Here is a 13,930-nt window from a genome sequence, read left to right on the forward strand (position 1 = left end):
TTTTAGAACATAAGAATAGCAGAGTTGGAATGGACTTTAGAGATCTTCTAGTCCAACCTCCTACTCATTCTTGACAAATGATTGTCATTCTCTTCTTGAAAATCTCCAGTAATGGAGCACCCAGAAGTTCTCGAGGCTATCTAATTAATTTTTCTCACTCTCAGGAAATTTCTTTTTAATTCTAGCTTGGATCTCTCTTTAATAATCTCTATCCATTACTCCTTGTCCTGTCCCTAGGTACTTTGGAGAATACCTTGACCTCTTCTTCTATGTGATACTTTCGCAAGTATGGAAAGATACCTATCATGTCACCCCTAATCCTTTTTGCTAGACAAGACTTATCTATTTCCCTAACCATTCATTATCCTCCAGACTCATTTCATTTTGTTTTTTACATTTTATTTGATTTATATACCGCCCTACTCCCGAAGGACTCAGGGCGGTGAACAGGCACAAGATAAAACACATAGAATACAAAAATTTAAGAGCAGAAGTAAAATCAAATTAAATCAATTTAGCCCAAGACAAATTTAAAACCCCAATTAAGAACAAATTAAAATTTACATTAAAAAGAGAATGGGAGAGGTTAGGCCAGACCAGCCTGGTGAAATAAAAAGGTCTTGAGAGCGCGGCGGAAGGTGCGTAGATCCGGGATCCTCCGTATCTCCGGGGGGAGCTCGTTCCAGATAGTAGATGCCCCCACAGAGAAGGCTCTCCCCCTGGGGGCCGCCAGGCAACATTGTTTGGCTGACAGCACACGGAGGAGTCCCTCTCTGTGAGAGCGTACCGGCCGGTGGGAGGCCGTTTGCGTAAATAACCAGGCCCTAAGCCATGGAGCGCTCTAAAGGTGGTAACCAAAACCTTGAAGCGCACTCAAAAGACCACCGGGAGCCAGTACATCTCGCGCAGGAGAGGTGTTACATGGGAGCGCCACGTCGCTCCCATAACCACCCGCGTGGCCGAGCTCTGTGCCAGTTGGAGCCTCTGGGTGCTCCTCCTAATTCTTCCTCTTCTCTGCATTCTTTTTAGAATCTCAACATCTTTTCTCTATCATAGTGACCAGACCTGGATGCAGTATTCCAAGTATGGTCTTATCAGTGCAGTATAAAGCTGTACTAATATTTCATGTGATCTTGATACTATTCCTCTGTTGATACATCTTAGGACTGCATTGTTTTGGGGTTGGTTTTTTTTGGCAACGCTGGCTCATACTTATGTGGTTGTCCACTAGTTCACCTAAGTCCCTCTCACAATTACTGCTACTGAGCCATGAACATGCATTTGTTTTGTCTTGCCTAAGTGTAAGGCTTTACTTTTCCCATCACTGAATTGCATTTTGTCAGATAAGGGTGTGTTCATGTCCTTCTGGATCTTGAGCCTATCATCTGAACCCACTCTTATCCAACATAATGCAATTCATCAAACATATTTTTTATATTGTGGTAATCAGAAGTGGATGCAGTCTTTTAAGTGTGGTTTTGCTAAGGATTTGTAAATCATTTCTAGAACTTCACATAATCTTGGTCCTATCCCTCTATTAATGCAGCCTAAGATTGCATTGGCTTTTTTGTCTGCCGCCGCACACTGTTGACTTATGTAAGTGATTGTCCACTACGACTTCAAGATCTCTCTCACAATTACTGGCATTAAGCCAAGTTTCACCTAGCCTATAGCTATAAAGTTGGGTTTTCTTGCCTAACTGTAAAACCTTACTTTTATTTATGTTTAATTTCATTTTGTTAGATAGGGCCCAATGTTCAAGTCTGCCAAGATCATTTTTGGATCTTGAACTTGTCTTCTGGGGTGTTGGCTATTCCTGCCAGTTTAGTGTCATCTGCAAATTTGATGAGTTCCCCTTCTATTTCCTCATCTAGATCATTTATGAAGATATTGAAGAATACTAGGCCTAAAACGGAACCTTGGGGTACCCCATTACTTACTTCTCTTCATGTGGACGTAGTTCCATTGAGGACTACAGGTTGAGTATGATTTGCCAGCTAGTATGAATCCATCTGGTGGTGATGCTATCTAACCCACATTTTTCTAGCTTGCTAAGTAGGTTGTTATCTATTTCATCAAATGCTTTACAGAAAACTAAGTACACCATATCCAGAGCATTTTGCTGATCCACTAATTTACTTACTAATTCACTTTGTTGAGGAATACAATAAAATTTGTTTGGCATGATCTGGTTTTGACAAACCATGTTGGCTACTTGTTATAATTTTGTTTGCTTCTAGGTGTTCACAGATTTGTTGCTTGATTATCTTTTCCAAGATCTTTCAAGATGATTGGTCTGCAATTTCCTAGATCTGTTTTTTTTTTTTTTATCTTTTTTGAAGATGGGAACCACATCAGCTCTTTCCCAGTTCTCTGATAGTTCCTTGGTGCTCCAAGAACTTTGAAAGATATATTTCAATGGTTCTGAAATCATGTCTGCTAGTTTCATCAGAACTTGGGATGTAGTCTATCGGGACCCGATGATTTGAATCCATCTAGAGCAGATAAGTGTTCTCTTACCTTATTTTTGCATATTTTCATTTGCATTCCTGTCATTTACAGTTCTGTTTTTAGTAAGTTGAGTTGTGTTTTCTTTTTGTATGAAGACAGATGCAAAGTATGAATTAAGTCGTTCTGCTTTCTCTCTATTGCCTGTTACTTTTTTGCCATCTTCTTCCATTAGTGGACCAATTATTTCTTTGAATTTTTTTCTTGTTTTTTCTGTATTGAAAGAAACTTTTTTTTATTGTTTTTGACATACGTTGCAAGTCTTACTTCATTCAAAGCTTAGCTTTCCTAACTTCATCTTTGCAGGTTCAGGCTATTTGTTGGTATTCTGCCATGTTGATATTCTGTCCCTCTTTCCATTTTTTTGTACTGATCCTCTCTCTCAGTTGATCTGAGAGCTCTTTGTGCAACCATGCTGGCTTTTTCTTGAATTTCTTCTTTTTCTTTTTCAGTGATATTGTGCTATACTGGGCTTTTATAATCATATTTTGCAGTTTCTCAAGCTTCTTGAGTTGATTTCCCCTTTAAGATTTTCATTCATTGAATCCTTCCCAAGTTCTCTCTGAGTTTGTAAAAATCAGTTCTTTAACATCTAAGCCATTGGTTTTATTATGTTCTGTTGCTTGTGTCTGTTTTATACTAAATTCTAATATGACATGGTCATCTCCCCTAAAATTCCTGCAACTTTAATTCCTTCTATCACATCTTCTCTCTTGGTAAGAATAAGATCCAGTACAGCTATCCCTCTAGTTGCCTCTTCTACCTTTTGGGTGATGAAGTTGTCAGCTAGGTCAGGAATTTGTTCAATCTCCCACTTGATGCAGAGTTTGTCTCCCAGTTGATGTCAGTATAGTTAAAGTCTCCCATTACTATTGCGGTGTGTTTTCTACATACATTGGTTAACTGATTAGTGAAACATTTATCTATTTCTTCTGCTCTGTTACGTGGCCTGTAGTATACACTTATGGCAATGTCATTCTTTTTTCCTTATGCATTCTGTGCATCTAAACATCATTTAAGGTACTGGGCCTAAGAGAGAACATTGAAGTACCCCACTTCATGCTTCCCTCCATTTAGATATAGTACCATGGAGGATTATATGTTGAGAGTGGTTTGTCACCCAATTGCAAATCCATTTGGTAGTGATGTCTATCCCACATTTTTCTATCTTATCAAGAAGTAGGCTGTGGTCTACTTGGTCAAATGCCTTACTGAAGTTTAAGTAAATAATGTCCAGAGTATTTCCTATTTCCATTAATTTAGTCACTTTGTCAAAGAATGCAATATCATGATCTTTTAACAAACCCATGTTGATTTTTAGTAATAGCTTTGCTTGTTTCTAGATGTTTGTAGATCCACTGCTTGATTCCTTTTCCAGCATTTTCCCAAGTGCAGCCAGATAGTCTGTAGTTTCTTGGATTCATTTTTCTATTTTTGAAGACTGGAACCAGAACAACTCCAGTCTGCTGGTGATTCCCCCGTGCTCCAGGAGCTTTGAAAGATTTAGTTCAGTGGTTCTGAGATCACGTCTGCCAGCTCCTTTAGAACCCTGGTATACAATCTATCTTGGCCTGGTGATTTGAATTTGTCTACTGTGGATAGGTGTTCTCTTACCATTTTCTTGCCTTTCTTGATTTGCATTCTTATTCTGTCTTTTGATTGGTTGGTCTGTTTTTTCCTTTTGTATAAAATATTCTTTGCACAAAAAAATGAATTTTTAAGTAGTTCCACTTTCTTCTTCTTATCCATTACCTTCTTGTCTTCTTTTTCCATTATGGAATGATTGTTTCCTTGACTTTTTTCTTATTTTTCAATTCAGTGATGTGTCTGTCTTTCCTTTTAAAAAATATTTGCCCTTATCTCTCAATTTATCAGAGAGATCTTTATGCAACTATAACTTTTATGACTTAGTTTTCTACATCTGAAGTATAACTTCATAATTCACAGCCATCATTAACTCTATCATTGCTGTGATTTTTTGAGTAAATTATGATCAGTCAAACAACAGTTTAAAGTGTTGTGCAAGTTAAATGAGACTTCCAATGCATGGTTTTACACATGTTCTGTATTCCAGCATTCAACAGCCTCAGTTACCATGGCCAGTGATGAAGAATGCTAGCTAATGTAGTTCACAAATCTTTGGAGAGACATAAATGGTGCATTTTCATTCCAAGATCACATAACAACTCAGGGTTTCCTTTAACCCTGACACAGTGATGCTCTGCAAATCATTCTTAAATAATATCCTCATTATATTGTCTACATCTGGTCCTCAGCCCCAAACGAAGGCAGCTTATATCTGGTATTCCACTTTTCAAAATAGTATTTTGCCCTTTCCCAATACATTTTTTTTTCCTGTGGGCATGATCTAGGACACTTCCTTGACAATATGATTATGATTTGATCAAGGGCCAGATCTGCCCAATTATTTATTATTGTTATTTGCCCATCTAAAACCACAATTCCTCAGCAGATCATAAAAATAATAAAACTGAAACCTGTACAAGTAATAAAACCATCAGCCTTGGGATGTTTCACAACAAATCAAAATGAAGTCCAGTAAGTGCTGATTTGCAATCTCTGTAATTTGTGGATCTGAATTTGCCTCTCCTGAGATAACAAGGCTAGATATGTCTCAATAACTTCCAAAGAATCTGTCCAGCCAGAGTCCAACTTCAAGCAAGGCCAAGGAATTTTATCGGACATATATATTCCTTGCTGAATATATTCCTTACAGTGGCCCTGCAAGGGCTTTCCCGGCTCCTCCTTATGCAGAAAGGACCTAGTCACCTGAAACAGAGTTACTAGGCAGCTATCTGCCAATACAGTAGGGTAGAGAAGTAAGTATGCTTCACTGCCCTTATTGTCACAAGGTAAATCCTAATACAGGCTCTGACCTTTGCATGGGTGACTTCATTGTCTGCTTCAGACTGCAAGAGGCACAATCATCTCTACTCATGTTGCTGAGTGCTGCCATCTATGGCTATTTTGGCTTGGGCTGCAGGAGGGTCAGGCACCTAGCTTCTGCAGAAATGTGTCCTTGAGTAATGCCTGATTTGCATTGGTTTAATTCTTTTGAAAGAGTCATAGAATAACAGAATTGCAAGAGACTGTGGAGATCTTCTAGTCCAACCCCCCGCTCAATCAAGAAACCCTATACGATTCTGGACAAATTGTTGTCCAATCTTGTATTTAAATCCTCCAGTAATTTCCATGTCCACCACAACTTCTGCAGGCAAGCAGTTTCACTGATTAATTGTTCTCACTATCAGGAAGTTTCTTCTTAATTCTAGCTTGGATTTCTCTTTAATAATCTTCCATTCATTATTTCTTGTCAGGCTCTCAGGTACTTTGGAGAATTTGTCCTCCTTATTGTCCACTTTATTGACCAGAAACTCACTCTACCAACCCTAATTTAAAGCATTTTCAGCACTAAACATCTAGACAGGTCTTCTTCCAAAGTGGATGTTGGATTAGATAAGAGTATATATCAATATTGTGTTTTCTACCATGTTTTCCCAAAAATAAGACAGGGTCTTATTTTGTTTTGAACCCCAAAATAAGGGCTTGGCCTTATTATTGGGAGGTCTTATTATTTCGGAGGTACAGGAGGCCCAGGGTGGTCTGCGCACTCACAGCCGGGAGTCCAGCAAGGAGAGGCTCCCTTCGCACGCTGCCATCAAGCCCCTCCCCTCCCGCGGGGTGTGTGTGTAGAACACGAGTGGGCTGAAGGCACCAAGCCGTGTGAGTGCCTGTCCCCATCCCCCACTCGCATGCCTCCCAGGTCTCACCACGTCGATGTGGGCAAAGACAGTGAGCACCAGATCCTTGAGGAGCTCGTAGCCAATGCCGCCAGTGCCCACCACCAGCACCTGCACAGAAGCCACGGCCTGGACCAACTCTCCCTGCAGGGTCCAGCTCCAGCTCCAGCTGTCACCATAGAGTGGGAAGCACACTCCCAGAGCAGCGGCTGCCCTGGCTGGGGTTTAGAAGCCGCAGAGGCAGAGTTTGGGGGAGAGAAAGAAAGACTTCTGCTGCTTCCGCTGCTTTCCTTGCATGCAGCCAAAAGCAGAAGCAGCAGAAGTCTTTCTTTCTCTCCCCCAAACTCTACCTCTGCAGCTTCCAAACCCCAGCCAGTGCAGCCGCTGTTCTAGGAGTGTGCTTCCCACTCTATGGTGACAGTTGTCGGAGGCCTCCCCTTCCCCCATGTTCCTCTCCGCTCCAATCGCACCACGGTCCCCCTATCTGAGTGCTGACCAACTGGAGTGCCTGCCGGTGAGCCCGGGAAGCCCCTCCACCTCAGGAGTCACCAGACTGGATGGTGACCAGGCCAGACTCTTCCTGGGAAAGGGAGCCTCGTGGGAGTCTTGTCCACCCTCCCTTCCTCCTGCAGGACCCACTTACTCTTTCCAGGTGCCCGGCAGCGAGACACCAGGCAGCCACGCCGAGGGCAGCCCTGACAGACACAGCTCGGCCAGCCCAGCCATGGCCAATGCTCCTTACCCGCGGCTAAGCTTGGCCATAGGGGGCCTTTGGGCCTCCGCAGGCAGCAGCAGCAGCAACACCTGCAGTGCCTCAGCCATCCCTGCCAAGAGACCTGCGCCCAGCTGCGGGACTTGCCAGGTCTGCTGTTGTAGTCCTCCGCGACTGTCTGCCATGCATGGAGGCCTCTCTGCCGCCAGTGGTCGCCCTGCCAAGGAAGCCTCGAGACGGCAATGCCTGCGCTGGGGCTGCTGTGGCGGGCGCTCAATAGCACAAGCTATGTGGACGTGGGACCTGGGCACAGAGGAGAGCGGGTGGGCCGCCCCCATAGTGCAGGAGCAGGCGCTCGAGATCTACAGTCGGTGCCATGGGCGGCAGAAGGGGCGGGGGCACAGGAGTTCACAGGGATGTGGCTGCCTTGGGAGGGTTGAGGAGGGCGAGGGACCTGTGTGTGTGTGTGTGTGAGAGAGAGAGAGACAGATGGGGGAAGCTTATTTTCAGGGGAGGGTGTATATTAAGACAGTAATTATTTTGTTTCTCCTTATGATTTTTTCTTCAGAAATTATCTTTATGCCTCTGGTTACATACCCAACACTCTCACATGACTATTCATTGTTTTTAATAGAATTTGGATCAGATAATGAATCAGTGTTCTATAAGCCCAGTGTACTATTCCAGGGTTTACCACCTGAAGGCCTATGTCCAGCTGATGCTTGGAAATGATGAACTCAGCCAAAGCTTTCTTGAGAAGGGATTCTACAGTAGTGATATCTATGGGAATCGTTTGGAGAGATCCTGGCTAGAGATTAGCAAGGTATTTCTTTAAAACTGATTACAAATCAGAGATCAATAGAACATTTTTATATAAACCTATCATTTACAATCTTTCAGAATATTAAATTTAAGGATCTAGTCTTATTTTTACATATATTTGTGTATGTGAATAACATAGATAATTCATTTTTTAAAAAGAGGAAATTAGTCCTATTTAAAAACTTGATTGACAATTAGATTATATTTCAACTATGTACAGCAAAGTAGATATAATAGAATAGCAGGGTTGGAAGAGACCTTGGAGGTTTTAACTTATTAACAGAGTTGGAAGGGACCTTATAGGTCATCTAGTCCAACCCCCTTGCTCAAGCAGGAGACCCTACATCATTTCTGACAAATGGCAGTCCAATCTTTTCTTGAAAGTCTCAAGTGATAAAGCTCCCACAACTTCTGAAGGCAAGCTGTTCCATTGGTTGATTGTTCTCACTGTCAGAAAGTTCCTCCTCATTTCTCAGTTTCCATCCATTATTCCTGGTGCAGCCTTCAAGTGCTTTGGAAAATAGCTTGACCCCCTCCTCTCTGTGGCAGCCCCTCAAATATTGGAACATTGCTATCATGTCTCCCCTGGTCCTTTTCTTCACTAGACTAGCCATGCCCAGTTCCTGTAACTGTTCTTCATACTGTATGTTTTTGTCTCCAGTCCCCTAATCATCCTGGTTGCTTTCCCCTGCATTTTTTCTAGAGTCAACATCTTTTTTATAGTTGATGACCAAAACTGGATGGAGTACTCTAGGTGTGGTCTTACTAGGGCTTTATAGAGTGGTATTAGTACCTCACTTGATCTTGATTATATCCCTCTGTTAATGCAATTTAGGATTGCATTGGCTTTTTTGGCTGCCACTGCACACTGCTGGCTCATATTTAGCTGGTTGTCCACTAAGACTCCAAGATCCCTCTCACAGTCACTGCTATTAAGCCTGGTTTCCCCCAGTTTATATGTGTGCTTTTGGTTTTTCTTACCTAAGTGTAGGACTTTACTTTTTTCTACACTGAATTTCATTTTGTTAGATAGGGCCCAGTATTCAAATCTGTCAAGATCCATCTGGATCTTGAGCCTATCTTCTAGGGTGTTAGCTATTTCTGCCAGCTTAATATCATCTGAAAATGTGGTGAGTTCCCCTTCTATTCCCTCATCTATCTATGAAGATATTGAAGAGTACTGGGCCTAAGATGGAACCTTATGGCAAGCCACTGCTTACTTCTCTCCATGTAGACTTAGACCCATTAAGGACTACTCGTTGAGTACGGTTTATCAGCCAGTTGTGAATCCATCTGGTGGTGAAACTATCCCACTTTTTGTAGCTTACGAAGAAGTAGGTTGTGGTCTACTTTGTCGAATGCCTTGCTGAAATCTAAGTATATTATGTCCACAGTATTTCGCTGGTCTATTAATTTAGTCACTGTTGAAGAATGAAATAAGATTGGTTTGGCATGATCTTTTTTAACAAATCTGTGCTGACTGCTAGTTATTACTTTTCTCGTTTCTAGGTGTTGGCAGATCTGTTTTTTTATTATCTTTTCCAATATCTTCCCGGGTATCAATGTTAGGCTGATTGGTCTGTAGTTTCCTGGGTGTCAGATCCCTAAAAGTGATACTGCCATTCAAGTGAAGGAAGGGGGGACTTGGATGGCCTGTGTCATCAGATATTTTACAACCTATATCCTGGCGCCAAGGAAGCCTGAGATTCCCTTTACCTGCAGGAATTTATATGATAGCCATGTGGGTTGTCTCACTTTAAAGGGAAGTGGTGGGAATGCATGTGTGTTCGGGTTCTCAAAGGAAATAGTAAAGAAAACATCTTCACACTTGTGTATTGGCTGAAATCCGCATTCTGACCTAAAGGGAGGGGTCTCTACCACTTTAATCCTACTGCTTTGCCTAAGGGCATTCAGATTGTGCTTTAACTGGATGGTTTTCACTTCTGCTTAATAAAAGAATCCTTTTGAACAACTACGTTTCAAGAGTTCGTACTTTCTTAAGTTGGAAGGAGAGGCGATCCTTACAGAAAGCACAATCTGCAAAACGGTCAACCCAGAGAAGCAATCTTTGCTCTACTGAGGGGACCTTGCAAACCATGTCTGAACAAAGCAGAGAGCTGGGAGAAACCGATTGCTGGGGAGAGACAGCAACCGCCACCCAGTCTGATGCCTGCCTCGTGCGACCCATCAGAGAGGATGAGGTAACCCTGGAGAATCCTGAAAAGCCCCGCTTGTCAATTGGCATTGGGAAGAAAGATGGCTGGGATGAGAGAACCAGAGGAGTCACCCTCAACCGTGGCAACCGAAAACCGGGGTGGAAACTGGAACTAGAAGCCCTTACTGACCAGGGGGGGCTGACCGAAGCACCCCTGAGGGAGGACTATCTGAAGAGGCATATAACCCAATTGGTGATGGAGACTTTGGAAAATCTTAACATCCGAAGGGAGCCAGGACAACAACCAAAGAGCACTGAAAGGGCAGCAGTCATGGATGATGCCAGGGGAGGCACCCCCCTCCTGGAGGCCGCCTATCGAGCAGATGGTGCAGCAGCTACGGGAGAAGACCCAGCAAACCCTCCCCCCCAGGCAGCACGCACACGGGCGCCCATTCCCAACCAACCCCGGGCTCCTCAGCTGGAAAGAGAAACTCCCCCTCTTGGGGTGAAGTTTGATGGGAATCCGCAACAATTAGGATTCTTTGTGGCACATGTGCTCACCTACATAGAAGAGTATGGGCGTGATTTCCAAACCCAAGGCTCCCGAGTGCGAGTTGTGACCCTAGCCCTAGAGGGTGCCGCAGCCAGATGGATGGTGACCCTACATAATGCCAACGCACCAGAACTGCGGAATTTCGACCATTTCATGATGGCCCTGCGACGTCGGTTCGAGGACCCACTGGCAGATCGCAAAGCACGTGACCGCATTAAGGTGGTGAGGCAGGGGCGACGGCCAGTAGGAGAGTATACTGAAGAATTCCGGGACCTCGCGTGTCGTGTGCACTGGCCGGAAGATATTTTGGTGAGCTGTTTCAAGGATGGACTGAGTGATGATCTATACAATGCCTGCGTGGCCCGAGGGGCACCGAATGACCTACATGAATGGTATGTCACTGCCGAAGAAGCTGAGATCGATATGGCCAGAAACCAGTATCGAGCGGGGCGAGCATGGAAGAAATCCTCACCCCAATGGAAGCAAGAGCCCCACAAACCACAAACCGCATTCTCCCCGAGATCTTCAGCCTGTTTCAAGTGTGGAAAAGAAGGGCACCGAGCTGCAGAGTGTCGTTCGCAAACACCCGCCCGGAACCACCCACCGGGGGAGGGTCCTGGAAAACCGGGTCGGCATGGGAAGGAGACTGCCCTGAGGAGCAGGGAGACCATAGAAGTCCCATCCTCTCCCCTCTTTGGGGAAGAAACCCTGGCATCTGAACAGGAGGAATCACACTCATTCGGAAGCGATCCAGATGATGAGCCACTGGTAAGCAAACCAATTAAACCGCTTACCCTCCCCTTAAGACTATTTATCCCAAACCAGGACAGGGAGATAAGTATCCCCACCCTAGTGGATTCGGGGTGCATCCGTTGTTTGATCAGCCCAACCTTAGTAGGGAAGTTAGGGATTAACGTAAGAAAGCTGAAAACCCCCATTGCTTTCTGCCAACTAGATGGGTCAATAGCAGGAGGGGAGCCAGCTTCTCTGGCCACCGTGCCTCTACATATAGGCATTGGAAGCCACAAGGAAAGGCTTACCTTTATAGTGGCACCTGGCATGGAATAGTCATTGGTTCTGGGCCTTGCGTGGCTAAAAAGATGGAACCCACAAATCAATTGGAAACAAGGCATCATAAAATTTCAGAGGAAGGTGACTTTTGCTGAGTATCCACATAAAGGACTTGAGGGGGCAGAGAATCGAGAAACAGCCATGCCTGGTCATGCCACACCAACTGAGGGCATACCCATAGAATACAAGGATTTAGCTGAGGTTTTTAGCGAAAAAGCCTCAGATGAGCTCCCCCCCCACCGTGCCACTGACTGTGCAATAGAAATCTTACCCGGCGCGAAACTCCCTAAACCCAAGATGTACAGCATGTCACCGAGGGAGTTGGAAGAGCTGAGAACATTCATTGAGAAAAACCTAGCAAGGGGTTTCATCGAGCCAGCCCGACCAAAAATTGCAGCCCCAGTGTTGTTTAGAGAGAAAAAAGATGGTTCAAAACGCTTATGCGTTGACTACCGGAACATTAATACTATCAGTGTGCAGAACGTGTATCCTCTCCCCCTTATGAAAGATATGTTAGCACACCTCGCTAAAGGGAAAAATTTTTCAAAGCTGGACTTAAGGGAGGCTTACTACCGTGTCCGAATTAAGGAAGGGGATGAGTGGAAAACGGCATTTAACACCCCCCTCGGCTGCTACCAATTCAAGGTGCTCCCCTTTGGGTTACAAGGAGCCCCTGCAGTGTTTATGCAGTTAATAAATGAAGTGCTGCATCAGCATTTATATAAGGGGGTTCTGGTCTATTTGGACGACATTTTAATCTATACCGAGACCAAAGCAGAACATGTAAAACTAGTCAGGGCAGTTTTAAACAAACTCCGTGCTGCCAAACTTTATGCCAAACTTTCCAAATGTGAATTCCATCAAGAGAAAATTGACTATTTGGGATACCGCATTTCACACCAGGGAGTTGAGATGGATCCTCTAAAAGTGCAGGCTGTACTTGATTGGGACCCTCCACGCACACGTAAACAGTTACAGAGCTTCCTGGGGTTTGCTAACTTTTACCGCCAGTTTATCCCTGCATTCGCTCAGATTGCTCTCCCCATCACCAAGCTCTTAAAAACAAAGGGGGAGGACAACCCTAAACCAAAGCAACCATTGAACTGGACTATGGAATGCCAGGCAGCATTTGAAAAACTTAAACGGCTGTTCTCAGCAGAACCAATTCTAAAACACCCGGACACGGAGAAACCATTTGTCATACAAGCAGATGCCAGCGATGTGGCAATAGGAGCGGTCCTGCTTCAGAAGAATGAGCAAGACCAACTACAACCCTGCGCTTACACATCCAAAAAGTTGAATGAGACTGAGCAAAGGTGGGCTATTTGGGAGAAAGAGGCATATGCAGTTCGTTGGGCATTGTTAACCTGGCGGCACTTCCTAGAAGGCAGTAAGACCCCTTTTGAAGTCTGGACTGATCATAAAAATCTAGAAGCCCTAAAGACCCCAAGGAAACTCTCCCCAAAACAAGTACGATGGGCTCAGTACTTTAAACGGTTTGATTTTACTCTAAAATACCTCCCGGGGGGGAAAAACTTTCTGGCGGATGCGCTATCCAGAAAACCGCAATACATTCGTGCAAGGTCAGACGTAATCAAACCTATAGTACAAAACAGTCAACTAGCCGCTAAAGTAGTCACCAGATCCCAGAAAAAACAAGAAACAGTGACAGACAATGACATCACCCAAAATTTTAAACAAGCATTGGCCACTGATGAATGGTTTTTGAACAACAAATCCAGCTGTCTGATGAAAGAAGACTTGGCTTGGGTGGGGGGGAAGTTGTATGTCCCTGCAAGCCAAAGACTATGCTTAATGGTACGGTGCCATGACTCCAAATTAGCTGGACATTTTGGGTTTGTGAAAACTTTACACCTGATTAAAAGACAATTTTGGTGGCCATCACTAAAGAAGGACATAGAAAGCTATGTAGCTAGCTGCCCCATTTGTGCAGCAGCAAAAAGACGCCAGGGGAAATCCCCAGGTCTATTGCAGAAGGTAGCTGAACCTGCAGCGCCTTGGAGAGAGATTGCTATGGATTTCATCGTGGAATTGCCAAACAGTGAGGGAAATACTGTTATTTGAGTTGTGACAGACCTATTTTCAAAACAGGCACATTTTATACCCTGCCAAAAGATCCCAACTGCTAAAAGTTTAGCCAAATTATTCCTAATACACATTTATCGACTTCATGGTGCTCCACAAAGGATCATATCCGACAGAGGGGCTCAATTCATCTCCAACTTTTGGAGGGCGTTTTTGGGTTTACTTGGTACTGGCCAGGGGTTGAGCACCTCTTTTCATCCGTGTACTAATGGCAATTCTGAAATTTTGAACTCGGTACTAGA

Source organism: Pituophis catenifer, unplaced genomic scaffold (assembly GCF_029215685.1).
Source record: "Pituophis catenifer annectens isolate HBS135680 unplaced genomic scaffold, rPitCat1.0.hap2 SCAF_3, whole genome shotgun sequence".
NCBI lineage: Eukaryota > Metazoa > Chordata > Lepidosauria > Squamata > Colubridae > Pituophis > Pituophis catenifer.